This window comes from Myotis yumanensis, unplaced genomic scaffold (assembly GCF_028538775.1).
Source record: "Myotis yumanensis isolate MYYU_CA2020_CCGP unplaced genomic scaffold, mMyoYum1.0.hap1 SCAF_3, whole genome shotgun sequence".
Lineage (NCBI taxonomy): Eukaryota > Metazoa > Chordata > Mammalia > Chiroptera > Vespertilionidae > Myotis > Myotis yumanensis.
In genome coordinates this window covers 39,477,080-39,493,079 of record NW_027223754.1, presented here as the reverse complement: position 1 = coordinate 39,493,079, position 16,000 = coordinate 39,477,080, and the positions used below count along the sequence as shown (strand labels likewise).

The 16,000-nt window shown below is 36.1% G+C and overlaps 1 protein-coding gene across 1 annotated transcript in view; it reads left to right on the top strand.

Moving 5' to 3' along the window:
* PCCA (propionyl-CoA carboxylase subunit alpha) overlaps positions 1-16,000 on the top strand; it is a 341,666-nt gene that overhangs the window by 24,792 nt on the left and 300,874 nt on the right. The gene's annotated exons all lie outside the window — the stretch shown is intronic.

Here is a 16,000-nt window from a genome sequence, read left to right as displayed (position 1 = left end):
TTAAGTACTTACTCTCCTTTTAAGCCAAAGGGAAGTGTCATAATGTAGGTCTTAACTGTTTTTATCAAGGCTTTAAAAACCTAATAGAATGAAATTGCTAGACTGATTGCTTGTCACCTAGTAGGTTTAAGTAAAGCATGAGGAAGTTAGATTCAAAGATTAATGAAATGCCAGTGCAGTGCTGCCTTACGAGAGCACATTTCCCCACAGCCTGACTCCAGTATCACTAAGGGACTCCTGTCATTGTTTAACCTTCCTGAGTGCTTTCTGTGTTCAGCTGAAAGTTTGATAAAGGAAAGGTAGGCTAATCCTAATTGGACATGAACAAAAGAAAGTATAGCATAAAGCAGTGAATGATAGATAATTTTATTGAGGATTTTTAGCAAGCAGGCATTTTTTTTTTAAAGCAATGGTGAACTATGAATGAGTAGAAAAAAATCCCATGGGAAATGAATGTAAATTATTAGAACTTTATGGAGTGAAATATAAGTAATTGTACTTTAATGTAAGTTACTTTTTTTCATTTTTGTACACTACTTTTGATGATGAAACTTACTGGTAATGTTTAATTGTATAGTAATTTAACACAAAGAATTACTAGTTTTTGTGGTTATTTTATCTGAAAGTATGGTCATTTTGCCTTATTGTGACTTTTTTTTCTAAAAACAAAATGGAAACAATTACAAGCTACTCTAATTTTCTAAAAAAGGTTAAGTATTTATCGAGTTTATTTGATAGAAGCTTTAAAAATATTCAGCTTTTAAAAGAAATTAAATAAACTTGATTTGCATATATATGGTTTGGTTTTTTTTTTTTTTTTTAATATTGGTTTCCAGCTTCTTTACTAATTTGTTTTGACTGTAATAGTTTCATTAGTAGCTTATATTCTTCAGAGAATATTTATGAAATAATGAGAAAATTGTTACTCTTTAATCTGTTTTTTTTGACTGTGAACTAAGACATTTATTAACATTAAAATCCTCCAGAAAAAAAGTTTGTGTCACCACCAACCTAGTTAATAGATTTAAAATTCATTCTTCTTATCTTGGGTTTATTTTCAGAGTATTAGCTCAGGAGGCATTTTTATTCACGGATAAAGTGAGAGAGAAAAATGTTCAAAGTGTGCACAATTTCTGTTTTTATTTCAAGTCTGACAATAACCTTTTCCTTATTTTTTTATACCACAATATAGCTAATTCTCTAGGTTGTATTCTCATGGAGGTTACTGCTGGGATGGATAACAACATATATATATAAAATATATTCTTGGACCCATTTGTTATTTAGGAGTGTATTGTTTAATTCCACACATTTGTGAGTTTCCAAAATTTCTTTCTGTTACTGATTTCTAATTTTCTTCTGCTTTGGTTGGAGAACATGTTCTCTGTTATTTCTGTCCTTTAAAGTTTTTTGATGTTTGCTTTATGGCCTGTTTTTATGTTTTATGATTTATCCTGGAGAATGCTCCATGTGAAGGAGAATGTATATTCTATTTTGCCTTTGTTGGGTGGAGTGTTCTATAGATGTCTTTTAGGTCTGATTGGTTCATTGGGATATTCAAGTCTTCTATTTCCTGTTGATTTTTGGTTGTTCTATCCATTCTTACAGTGGAGTTTAACATGCTTTTAATCCTTTAAAAATGTTAAGCAGTTATTTCGTTTGACTCAATTTACAAAATTGTTGCCAAGTAATTATGTATAGGCCAGTAACTGTGCATGAAGGAGCCTAAGATAAGAAATCATTAACCAAAGGACTCTTAAGTTATTATATAAGGAATGGAGTAGAATGTCCAGGCCAAGAGATTCTCATAAGAATTCTTTGCAATTTTCAGGAAGGAGGACATTTTGAAACTGTTTAAATTGTTCTAAACTTAGAGAAAGAAAAACAGATTTTCATTTTTATGAAGCCAGTATAATAATTGAGGATTCAAAATCTGGGCAAAGATAGTAAGCAAAAAATAAAATTACAATAACTATTATATATTGATAGAAGAATATTAATTAATATGGAGTAGAATAAAATAATTTACTTATTAAATAGTATGTTGCCATCATACAGAGTATATTCATGACATTTTAATATGGTTCAATATTAGAGACTATAAGTTGAATATTCTAATGGGTTAGTGGAGCAAAACTATATGATCATCTTGATAGAAACATAAAATGTCATTTAAAGGAAATTCACTTCTTATCCTTGTAAAATCCTTTGTAAAACAGAATTAGATGAATACTGCCTTATCATAATAAAGAGGTTATACCTCATAGGAATCATTCTCATGAAAGTCAGGATGAAGACTGATACACGTACTATCACTGTTATTTACCAGCATTCTGCAAGTGTTCAGTAATGCAGTTAGGCAGTGCAGTTACAAAATGGTGGACAGGAAAGGCATAAATATTAAGAATGTATTGATTTCTAATTAGTCAATTGAATAACTCTTTAGAAACAGTAAGAAATATCTCTGTGGTAGTTAAATAAAAAAAAATCTATAGCTTTCTTGTATATGTTAACACGGTAGAAAATGCAACTTTAAAAAAAAGTAACTTCATAGAATGAATGGAAAAGAATTAATGGAAAAGAAAAACACGTTATGATATGAATTTAGAATGAAATTTGTAGAGCTTATATAAGGATTTATTGATTGGTATAGGGCAGTGGTCGGCAAACTGCGGCTTGTGAGCCACATGCGGCTCTTTGGCCCCTTGAGTGTGGCTCTTCCACAAAATATTGACTTCTGCGCATGGGCCATGAAGTTTCAATCGCACTGTACGTGCGCGACCGCACGTGGTATTTTGTGGAAGAGCCACACTCAAGGGGCCAAAGAGCTGCATGTGGCTCGCCAGCTGCAGTTTGCCAACCACTGGTATAGGGAAACTGAACATTATAAGTGCTAGTTATTTCTAAATCTACATTTTCTACTAAATCCTAATAAATATTATGTAATTTTTGTGGGGGGAATTGATAAATAAATGTGCAAGAGTGACCTCGAAAATTCTGAGGAAAATTTAACAGGTATTAAAATATGATACCTTATAAAAGTAGAAATAATTGGAACCACTCCATAAAATTTTGGAGCAGGAAGAGTCAGGTCTATGGAATAAATTCATTAGATATTAGGGGCTGATTTGGGAGAATTTCTTAATTTGTTGAAGAGGGTCTTGTTAATATTGACTTAGAAGGCGAGAGAGATGGATTGGATTCTAGGATTGTAACCCACTAATCTATTGTGATTGGGATAGTTCCAGAAAAGTTAAGAAATAAAAGGAATGAGAGTGTTTGCTTTTAGTGACTAGAACTTTCTAAATGGGAAGGTGAGTTCTACTTTAGTTTAGTGAATAGCAGAAGCAAAGAATTTGAGAATTTAGAGATAGCTGTACTCCTCATAGTGCATGTTAGATAACTTTAATTTTACGATAACTATCTATTTATCTACATTTTCAAAAAAAAAGACTAGTGTATGTCTTTCCACAAGAAATAGCAAAATATTGTTATATCTGTGTCAGACCTATAAGTTAGGGTTTTGATTATTTTTAAAATATATTTTTATTGATTTCTGATAGGAAGGGAGAGGTAGAAAGAGGTAGAAATGTCAATGATGAGAGAGAATCATTGATTGGCTGCCTTCTGGAGAACCCCATTGATCGAGCCTGCAACCCAGGCTTGATGGGGAATCAAACAGTGACCTCCTGGTTCATATGTTGACGCTCAACCATTGCGCCATACCGGCTTGGGCAGGGTTTTGATTTTTAAAAAAAATGGAATAAATTGATTCTGTATTTTAACGTTTCATTATTGAACTTATAATATTTTGTTGCTTAAATTGAACTTAATAATATTTTGTTGCTTTGTCGGTATATAATAACATTGGATTTAAGTGAGAAATACCTGATATTTATTACATTAAAACCAAAACCCCAAGTCAGGGAAGTAGTCATTGTGACTCACATCTTAGCCAGGCAGCCTGCTGTTTGAAGTATGATTCCTAGTGAGTATTGTAGTCTTAGCCTTAGGATTCAGTAATGAGATTGAGTGGGGTTTCCTGTGAGCACTCTGGGATGACAGACAGTAAGGTGAGGGGAATCATCACTTAGCATGCCTACCCTTGATAATATTTCCCTGCTGTCTGGGGAGATACTGAGGACAAATAGGACTTGGTGATGTCTATGTAATTAGTGTATGTTGGTTCCAGCTGAACAAACTGGAGGGTAATGATCAGGTAAATGGAGATGGAATACATTAATGTAGGTTGAGGTATAAAAGACCTTAGGGAAAAACCTATCAACATTTTATGGGGTTGTTAGAATGTCTTTATATCTTTTTGTATTTATATATACATCTTTATATATATTTATCTAGTTATGTCTTTGTTAGAATATCTTCAGTTTTATTCTAGATATGTGTAGAGATTAAACCAATTTAAAAGTAAAACTTTTTCATTTATTTTCTCATTTACATGATTGATTTTCAGGATATTTTTTTGATTTTGAAAGGAGTTCAAGCTCTTAATTTTTAAAAAATTATTTCACAAAATCTGTTAATGGACTCATTTGCAGCTAATGTACTCATTGCTCCTCATGGGAATAAATAAGTAGGGCTGGCTTTGTAAAACTTTTTTTGGGATGATAACTGAAAAATCAGACCTTTTATTGCACCTGTGTGTGTATATTTAAGGGACATTTTCTTAGCGGCTTTTACTTGTACAGAATATTTTAAGATAGCCATCATGGTCCATGTTCCCCAGTTGTTTTTTAATTACGTCAGAAACATTTCCAGTCATTTAGATTGCAATAGGAAATCTATAGGATTCTTCACTCATTCTTGAAAAAAATACTAAGAGCTGTCATTGTTCAATATGAAGTTTCCTTACCAGCAACATAAAGTTCCATGGCAAAGCCTCTGATAGTGACTGTAATACTGCATATAATGGGGAGAAAGGAATTGGTTTCATTAATGTGATTTTGGACCTTGGAGTTCCGGTAATTAGGTAATTACAGGGGTTTTAAGTGGTGTACTTGCTTTAAAACTTGCTGTTGCTTACTTTTCTCATAAAAACTTAGCTTTTAGTAACCTTTTTTGGATTAAGAATACTGTGTACCTACCTATCAAATTTAAAACATGAAACTTTCCATTAAAGAGAAGAAAGCATTTAAGATGTTTAGACATTTCTTTTTCTTCTATTCTTTTTTGTTTTTATCTTTGGAAAAACATTTTGCAGAAACATTATACTATATCAATTTAAAATGTTTTGATTATCTTTGGCTTGGCTAAATTACTCTCTACATTTTTGGGTAAAATGGAATAGGATAGGGTTCCTGGTAGGAATTTGTTCACATTAATATGGCTCATCAGGGACATTATATTTAATTGGAGATCCTGCAGAATAGTAGCAGGAGGCTGAAGAGAATTATTTAGCATTAGCAATGGCTCGTCTGGGAGTTGTGCACTAATCAAGGAACTTGAGTGTTAGCAGTGGGGATGATGGGAATTATGGCGATTATGACATGTAAGCATGTCTGTGTGCGAACTGGACAGGCAATGAGTTAATCAAGAAGTATATTAAATGGCTCCCATGCTGATTCATTATTATCTACCATAGTGCCTGTCAGGTTGTGTATTTAAAAAAAATACAATTATTGCTGAATTCACTATGTATAAATTCAGTTACTATTTTTTGCTTTTCAATAAAGTAACCTCAAATTACTAACACATATAAAAACAGAAAAATGTATAAATCCTGCTATGATGTGTGTGTTAAAGTATAGCTTCTTTTTTTTAGACACTTTACAGTGAAACTTTACTTTTCAATTCATTTAAAAATTTTGCTTTGCCCTTTTATATGTTTGCTGGAAATACTCTTCGGCTTATTTTGTACTATGTGAAAAAGTTTGGGTTAAAAAACAAAATATATATATATATTTATTTTTCCCGCTAAAATATAATTACAATATTTCAGAAAGACATTAATATTTAACACATGAAGCTACAGACAAATCAAAACATTAATCTTTTCCACCATCAAAATGCTCCAAAGTCGGGGTGTGTGTGTGGTGATGGTGGAAATCTCCTTTGCTCTAGTGGGTGGTCTCTTTGTGCCAGGTAAACCCATTCTGTGCCCAGCATGGTTAGAGCCATCTGTCATGAAGCTATCAGTTAGGATTGCTAGAAATGGACATATTTTTGGGAAATGGAACTAATAAATTGAATTCCCTTTTAGAAAATAAATTGAAATGCAGCATAAATCCATGAGCAAACTGGATTATATCTATAGGCAAATTTATAGAGTTACTGTACAGATGAATACACACAGTTCCTTTTTTATTTATTATTGTAAGCACTGCCAAATTTAATAAAACTTTTCACCAAACGATGACCTTCATGTATTAACTTAATTAAAGCAATGTTATGGGTACTACTCAAAGTGTTAACCTGTGGGTGGTTGTTATTGAAATCCATTATCTATGGAGTCAGTATTAGTGGTCAGCCACATCACAAATAAAACTTGCAACCAAGACCTTCCCTTGGGTGCTGTGAGCTCAGCAGGTTAAATTGTCAAAACCCCTTAAAGCTTCTTAAAAGACATAGTTTAAGCCCCCTGGAGTTAAAGGTAAATCAGTCATTCCTGTCAGGAAGGACGCTGACTTTACTTAGCAGCAAGGCAAAAATTACATTTGGACAGGAAAAAAAGGATTTATAATAGTATCTTCATGTATGAGTTAATTTGTTCACATAGGTGTTCGTGTACCTTCCTATTTAACTTTAATAAAAACATTCAACATTTTTTTAATGTATGAAAAGTGACTTGTGAAAAATTTCCTTCATAAAATCCCAACACCTTCTTAGTATTTTTAAATAATAAGAACTTGTGTTTGTTTGTTTTTTAAGAATATTTTTATTGATTTCAGAGAGGAAGGGAGAGGGAAAAAGAGAAATATCAATGATGAGAGAGAATCATCAATCAGCTGCCTTCTGCATGCCCCACTCTAGGGATCAAGCCTGCAACCCGGGCATGTGCCCTTGACCAGAATTGAACCCGGGACCCTTCAGTCCACAGGCCGATGCTCTATCTACTGAGCCAAACCAGCAAGGACGGAACTTGTGTTTTTACTTATATTAAACATTTAATTTAAAAACAAAATAGTGAAATATTATGAATATATCATTTTGTTTTTGTATATTTAAATTTTCTGGTGAATTTAAACAGTATCATTTGTGAAAAAAACATTGTGTTCTAACATAATTAGTACCTGATGGCGTGAAAAAGCACCTACATGTATCTATTACAGTCTCACTTAAGACTTCTCAGTGGAGGGAAAGACAGTATTCTAAGTAATTACTATCACTTATTGAGTATTTACTGTCTACTAGAGAATCAGAATAATTGTGTAAGGGGAGTATTATTGCCATCATTTTAAATTGAGAAAATTGGGACTTCGAGATGTAAAGTAGGTTGTTAAAGCTCATTTAGCTAGGTAAGCAATGGAGCTGAGATTTGAATTTTGCGACTCCCAAGTTGTACTCTTTCCATTGTAGCATATTGCTTCCCATGTTAAGTGTATGGAAAAGCCCCTTTCTCCCCAAAGAAAGTGAAGTTTATTACTTTGAAGTCTGAGTGTTTATTCGTGACTGTTGTGGGTCAGATTCTATGCCAGTTGATGGTATTAGAGTAGTGATCATGAGCGACATGATTCCTGTTCTCATGGCATTTACAGTCTAGTGGTAGAGACAGATATAAGAAAACATATAAATAAGTAATTATAGTTGTGATGTTATGCAGGAAATAAACTAGTTGCTGAGAGAGAATAATGGGTGATTCTCCCTTAATAAGGTGCTCAGGGAAATTCTCTGAGGTGGCAAAATGTAAGCTGAGACCTGGTAGATGAGAGTTAGCTCTTAGCTAGGTAGTCAGCTTGGCAGATGGGACAGCATGTGCAAAGGCCCTGAGCCAGTCCAGGGATTGGTACCTAATCTGTGAATTAGCACTACTTAGCTTGCCTAGTCACTCATTTGCTAGCTCTCTATCTCTAGCTCTAGCCAATGCACCAACCATACCTGGACAACTTTTGCTGCTGTTACTTCTCAGTGGTTATAGTAGCAACTACTAAGTAGGACTAGCAAAGGGAGGAATCCAGTAGGCATCTTCAGGAAGATAAAAAGCTGCCTGAAGAAGGAAGGTGGCAGTAGTGGATTTATATCTTATATATTCATTTTAGTTGGAGCCTATCCTAAGGAAGAGAGACTCCAATTCAGATAAATACATCAGCTATAAGTCTATTATTGAAATCTTTAGTTATGCATATATTCAATATGTTTACTAAAAAGCACAGTCTAGAGAGTGGGGTGTGGTCTGTCCCATGGAGAATATGTAGGCTTGGGACAAAGGGCAGGAACCTTGTCTTTCTATGTGAGAAACTGTGAAGTCCAGATAAAATAGCAAATGAATAATTTTAAAATGTCTATTTTTGTAAACAATTGCTTGGTGGCTTTCAAGTCTTCCTGTGAATTAATCATATATTAGTTTAGTTTCCAAGTCTATAGTGTATTCCCTAAATGGATATTAGATATTTTAGTACAAAGGAATTTATAATTAAATATAGCAAAGTAATTTCAGTGAACTATTCCAATTAAGTGTTATAGATCCCTAGGCTACATGATTGAAACGCAGCTGGGATGTTCTACATAGGGGAGGGCTGTTTAAAAACTACGGAAACCTATTTGTGAAGAGTTTCATGTAATTTTTCTTAATAGAAAATGTCTCCACATATCCTTTTTTATTTTTTAGTTTATTTTTCCTGAATACTTTTTTTGGGGGCAACTTTAGGATCACAGTAAAATTGAGAGGAAGCTACAGAGATTTTTTAATATACCTTCTGCCTCCACACATGCATAGATTCCCCATTACCAGCATCCACTATCATGGTACATTTGTTGCAATTGATGAACCTGTATTGACACATATTACCCAAAGTCCATAGTTTACATTAGGGTTCACTCTTGGTGTTGTACATTCTGTAGGTTTGGATAAAAATATAGTGACACAGTTATCCCATTCACCTACTGAAGGACATCTTGGTTGCTTCCCAGTTTCAGCAATGATAAATAAGGCTGTTTTAAATAGCATTGTGCAGGCTTCTATGTGGACATGCATTTTCAACTACTTCGGGTAAATACCAAAGAGTGTGATTGCTGGATCATAGGGTAAGAGTATGTTTAGTTTTGTAAGAAACCACCAAATTGTCTTGAAAAGTGGCTGTACTACTTTGTACTCCTACCAGCACTGAATGAGACTTACTGTTGCTTCATCCTTGCTAGTGCTGTCAATGTTCTAGATTTTGTCCTTTCTAATAGAAGTGCAGTGTTATCTCATTTAAATTTGCATTGCCCTGATCACATGTGATGTGTGGGGCATCATTTCATATGCTTCTGTGCCACTTATATGTCTTCATTGGTGATGTATCTGTTAAGGGCTTTGGCCTATTTTTTCTTACTGAGTTGTTTTCTGTTTGGTGAATTTTACGAGTTCTTTGTATATTTTGGAAAATAGTCCTTTATCAGATGTGTCTTTTGCATATATTTTCTCCTAGGCTATGGTTTGTCTTTTGAATCTCTTGATGTTGTCTTTCCCAGAGCAGTTTTTAATTTTAATAAAGTCCAGTTTTTCAATGATTTCTGTCATGGATTGTGCCTTTGGAATTGTATCTAAAAAGTCCTTTCCATACTCAAGGCCATCTAGGTTTTCTCCTATGTTATCTTCTGGGAGTTTAATAGTTTTGTCTGTCTGTCTGTCTATCTATCTATCATCTATCTATCTATCTATCTATCTATTTATGTTTATTGATTTAGAGAGAGAGGAAAGAAGAGAGAGAGAGAGAGAGAGAGAGAAAGAAAGAAACATCGATGTGAGAGAGATACATCAATCCCTTGCCTCCCATACTTGCCCCGACTGGGGATCAAACCTGCAACAACCTAGGTATGTGTCCTGACTGGGAATCGAACTGTTTGATCAATGGGGTGACAATCCAACCAACTGAGCCACACTGGCCAGGGCTATAGTTTTGTGTTTTATAATTAGGTCTTCAATCCATTGTAAACTAATTTTTTAAAGGGTATAAAGTTTGTCTAGATTCATGTCATTTTGCATGAGGATGTCCAGTTTTTTTTTAGCATTGTTTGTTGAAAAGGTTATCTTTGAGTCAATTGTATTGCCTTTGCTTATTAGTAAAAGATCAGTTGATTACATTTATGGGGCTCTATTTCTCGGCCCTTACTTTTATTTCATTGATCTGTTTGTTCTTTCACTAATACCATGGTATCTTGATCATTGTAGCTTTATAGTAAATCTTGATGTCAAGTAGCATTGAAAGGAATTTTTAGGGGTGAAATAGGCAGGTTTAGGAAATTTTAGAAATTAAGGGGTCCATGGAAAAAACACAGGGCTACAGAGTTCCTAAAGAGCACATTTCCATAAAACAAGGGAGCTGGGAGTGGCAGAAGTTAATTTCCATAAGACAAGGGAGCTGGGAGCAGCAGAAGGTACATTTCCATAAGATAAGAGAACTGAGAGTAGCAAAAGGTACATATTTACAGAATAAAGGGAAGGAAACTCCTTATACAAAGAAAGAGGAAGAAAAGTCCAGAGGGAATAGGAGAACAGTAAGGGAAAAGAAGGAGGGAACTTCACCTGAGACTTGAGCTCAGGAGTTGTTATTGTGACCAAATCAAAGGGGAATAGTGGACCAATCAGAGGGGATATCGAGGCACAAAAAACTGCAGTCTTTATAAACTGTAGGAAAAAGGACTCAGTGGGGACTCTTTCCCCCTTCCCACGTGGGAGCCTGTGCTTGTTTCTCAATAAATTTCCACCTTTGCTGTACCACCTTTTGTCTGTGGTTTCATTCTTCGACAAGAGCTGGGGAACCGTCCTGCCCAGGGGAACACTGCACATTTACAGTCCAAATTTCCCATTTCAGTGTCAATTCTCCAGCTTTGTTCTCCTTTAATATTGTAGGTCTTTTGTCTTTCTATATAAACTTTAGAATTAGTTTGTTGATATTCACAAAATAATTTGCTGGGACTTTGCATTGACTTATAGATCAAGTTGGGAAGATATTCCACGTTCAAGCTTATCCCTTGAATATGGAATATCTCTCCATTTATTTAGTTAACCCTTGATTTGATTCATCAGAGTTTAGTAATTATTCTCATATAGATCTTGTATATATTCTGTTCTATTTTATTTTTAGGTATGCTAATGTAAATGATATTATGTTTTATTTTATTTATTTATTTTTTTAATTAAATCTTTATTGTTCAGATTATTACATTTGTTCCTCTTTTTTCCCCCCATAACTCCCCTCCTTCCAGCTCCCACCCCACCCTCCACCCTCACTCCCCACCCACTGTGTTCATCCATAGGTGCATGATTTTTGTCCAGTCACTTCCCGCATCTCCCACACCCCTTTTTCCCCCAAGAATAGTCAGTCTATTCCCTTTCTATGTCCCTGATTCTATTATAATCACCAGTTCATTCTGTACATCAGGTTATTTATTCACTTGATTCTTAGATTCATTTGTTGTTAGATGCATGTTTGTTGTTCATAATTTGTATCTTTACCTTTTTCTTCTTCTTCCTCTTCTTAAAGGATACCTTTCAGCATTTCATATAATACTGGTTTGGCGGTGATGAACTCCTTTAGCTTTTCCTTATCTGTGAAGCTCTTTATCTGACCTTCAATTCTGAATGATAGCTTTGCTGGATAAAGTAATCTTGGTTGTAGGTTCTTGGTATTCAGCACTTTGAATATTTCTTGCCATTCCCTTCTGGCCTGCAAAGTTTCTGTTGAGAAATCAGCTGACAGTCGTATGGGTATTCCCTTGTAGGTAATTGAGCCTCTTTCTCTTGCTGCTTTTAAGATTTTCTCTTTGTCTTTTGCTCTTGGCATTTTAATGATGATGTGTCTTGGTGTGGTCCTCTTTGGATTCCTTTTGTTTGGGGTTCTCTGCGCTTCTTGGACCTGTAAGTCCATTTCTTTCACCAGGTGGGGGAAGTTTTCTGCCATTATTTCTTGAAATAGGTTTTCAATATCTTGCTGTCTCTCATCTTCTGGCACTCCAATGACTCTGATATTAGACCGCTTAAAGCTGTCCCAGAGGCTCCTTACACTATCTTCACACTTTCGGATTCTTTTTTCATTTTGCTTTTCCAATTGGGTGTTTTTTGTCGAATCTTTGGTTTGATTCTTGTGCTCCTCTGGTCTGCTATTGGGTATAATATTCTTTATTTCAGTCCGTGTATGCTTACTTTCTAATTTCTTTATTGTAGCATCGAGGGTCTCATTAGTTTTCGTGAGGCTCTGCACAAATTTATGGCAAGCCCTCAAAATTGCGATTCTTAGCTCCATATCCTCCATTTCTGTCATGTTTTTTTGTCTCCGCATCTTTTATGCTTTCTTGGTGCACCCCCTTGTGGTCTCTGTGCGCAGTCTTGTTCTAGCCAAGCCTTAATTGTTGTAGTTAACACTAGAGGGATTTGAGCCCCAGGCCCACTGGCTATAGGAATCAGCTGTATGGAAAACGTCTGCCTTCTGGGGAGGCGCTAATCCAGCCTTTGCCTGAGGCGATCGGCAAATGGCTGTGCGCAGGCTTTGGGCGGGGCGGGATCAACAGGGCTGGCGGAGGGAGCAGTTATGGCCACGCTCAGTCCCGTTCCCAGAGGCTCTGCTTCTCAGAACCCCGGCAGCCGCTGCAAACCTCGGAGAGAAAGCTGCCCTCAGGTTCCAACTGATGCCGGATAATTCCGCTTCTCCTGTTTGAGTCTGGGTCCCTAGAGACTCGCCCGGATCTGGAGCCCAGAGTCTGAGACTCACTCCCGACAGAAAACGACAACCGCGCCCTCAGCCACCAGCCCGCTTTGCGCGCGCACCTCGGTACCTTTGTATTTTCACACAGAAAAGACATGCCAATAATTGCACTAAGCATTCTTTCCTAAGCCAGCCAGACATTGGATTTGGAGAAAGGTTAAATTTTGAAATAAAAGACAAGTAGTTACAGCCTCATTAAACTATTTTTCCCCCCTATACAGTACCAGGAGTTTTCAGGAGAGAGGAGCATATGAGTGGTTGATTTTGTTATTTTAAATATTTACCTGAAGCTCTTGGTGAGAAACCAACCAATCATAGACTGTAAATCAAGGGTTTTTATGACTTTCGTGAACCCAGGAGCAATATTGGATAATTTGGGAAGTGGAATCTGGATTAGAAAGCCAGCTTTTGGAGTTTCTCTGAATGCCTTGATAAGTAGAATAGGTACTATGAGAAAGATATCCACCATTAAAATGCATGACTAGAGGCATGGTAATGTGTGCATTTATGGTTGCAGCAAGTTAAGAACTGTATGCTCACTTTCACATACTTTTTTTTTTAAAATTCTCACCCGAGGAGTAAAGACATTTTTTCCATTGATTTTAGAGTGGAAGGGAGGGGGAGAGAGGGAGATGGAGAGACAGGGAGAGAGGGAAACTTCGATGTGACAGAGATATATCGATTGGTTGCCTCCGACACGTGCCCAACTGGGGTAGGGATTGGACCTGCAACCAGGTAAGTGCCCTTGACTGTAAATTGAACCCAAGACACTCTGATACTAAGGCTGATGCTCTGACCACAGAGCCCCACCGGCCAGGGCTCACATACCCATTTTTATATCAGATTAGATTCTCAGTTAGGATTTGGTTTTTTTTTTTAAAATATATTTTTATTGATTTTTTACAGAGAGGAAGGGAGAGAGATAGATAGTTAGAAACATCGATGGGAGAGAAACATCGACCAGCTGCCTCCTGCACATCTCCCATGGGAGATGTGCCCGCAACCCAGGTACATGCCCTTGACCGGAATCGAACCCGGGACCTTTCAGTCCGCAGGCCGACGCTCTATCCACTGAGCCAAACTGGTTTTGGCAGTTAGGATTTGTTGATGTCATTCATGACAATCCTAAACTAACTGTTTGGTTTTAGAAAACTATATAATTTTTCTTTACAATTTTTGATTTTTTAATTAAAATAAAATACACATGCTATCTTTTCCTGGTAAGAAATACAAACTTTAAAAAAGTCCTTACTTCTAATTCAGGCTGGTGGGACTTCACTTCCTGTCCCAAATTCTCAAGGAAGAGAAACATTTAAAACAAATGAAAGAAAAATAGCAAACCAATATTCTGATGGAAAATGGAGGTGAGATTATGGTCCTAGAAACTGAGGAATTTCTGGAAGATAGATAGCTGATGGGATCATTCAATAGAAAACCCCAGTCTAAAACATGGTTGCAAAAGGTGGGAGCCCCTCCAGGAGAGAAAGATCCAGAGCAGGAAGGGGCCCTGGGGCCATTGACAGGATGTCTGGTTAGGAAACCTCATTTTGATCATCCAGTCAGGTGATTCCTCCCTGAAAAGTGTCCATTAGCAGAGGAATGAATGGTTGGGAAACTGGTAGAGCCATATCTGGGCATTCTTTGGTAGTTATAAAGAATGAGGTAGGCCCTAACCGGTTTGACTCAGTGGATAGAGCGTCGGCCTGCGGACTGAAGGGTCCCAGGTTCGATTCCGGTCAAGGGCATGTACCTTGGTTGCGGGCACATCCCCACTGGGGGTTGTGCAGGAAGCAGCTGAATCAATGTTTGTCTCATTGATGTTTCTAACTCTCTATCCCTCTCCCTTCCTCTCTGTAAAAAAATCAGTAAAATTTATTTAAAAAAAAAAAAGAAGAATGAGGTAGATCTCTACATATTGACAGAGAACATCTCTAAGACATATACACGATTGAAGAAGACCATGTAGAATGACACATACAGCATAATAATGCTACTAATGGTTTAAAAATACCACACTAAAATATTTTATATTTTTATGGTTACATACATTATATAAAAGTGTAGACCAGGCGTTCTCAACAGTGGCACTCTTGACCTTCTTCTCCCCGCCCCCCCAATTCTGTCATACAAAAGTAATCATGAATAAATGTGTCATGGCGCTACACATTTAGTTTTACAAAATGAAATCAGAGCAAATGTAATATTTACAGACATAAAAAGTCTATTTTCTAGGGATCAAATTGCTCTTGAGACTTTAGACACTTTATATAAAGTAGAGAGAAGGATTCTTTTCTTTTTTCTTCTTAGAAGTAGGATTTTATCTGGTTGTTTGAAAATTAATTCCTTCCAGTTCTTCAAATCAAGATTGATGCACTTGGCATTCCTTTCTTTAACTTTTCAGTCTGTAAGGATAATTTGTGTTTGTTGGTAAAGCTAGAGAATTTGGTTAGGTTTGCTGCATACTGAAGTCTGGTCAGATTGTGTGAGTCACTGCTGTTCTCAGGCAAGAATACATTTAATCTTTATTTTGTCATCCTCCAGTGTTTGCATTGAAGGATATCACAAATATTCATGGTCATGGTAAATAATGCCCATGTAGTTACAGATCTTGTTGAAGTGATAGATTTCAAGAAATCTCCCAGCATGAAAACAACTTCAAAGTTGCTTGTGTTCCCTATCTTTTTGGTTTGTACTAGTTTAGAAGGTATTTAAAAACTTTGACTCAGATCTGGTCTAACCTACTTTTTAACAGTAAGATCCAATTTATTTCATAAGGATAGGGACCAAGCACAGTATCTTTTCAGCACATCTTAGGCATCTAATGGACTAATAAAAAATTTTCCACAAATTCAAAGTTTTAAAATTCTGGTACAATTTTTAATCTATCTATATCCAAGCATTTAAATTCATTTTTAAGATGTCAATAAGGATGACTTTTTAAAAGAATATATATTTTATTGATTTTTTTACAGAGAGGAAGGGAGAGGGATAGAGAGTTAGAAACATCGATGAGAGAGAAACATCGATCAGCTGCCTCCTGTACACCTCCTACTGGGGATGTGCCCGCAACCAAGGTACATGCATGCCTTGACCGGTATCAAACCTGGGACCTTTCAGTCCGCAGGCCGATGCTCTATCCA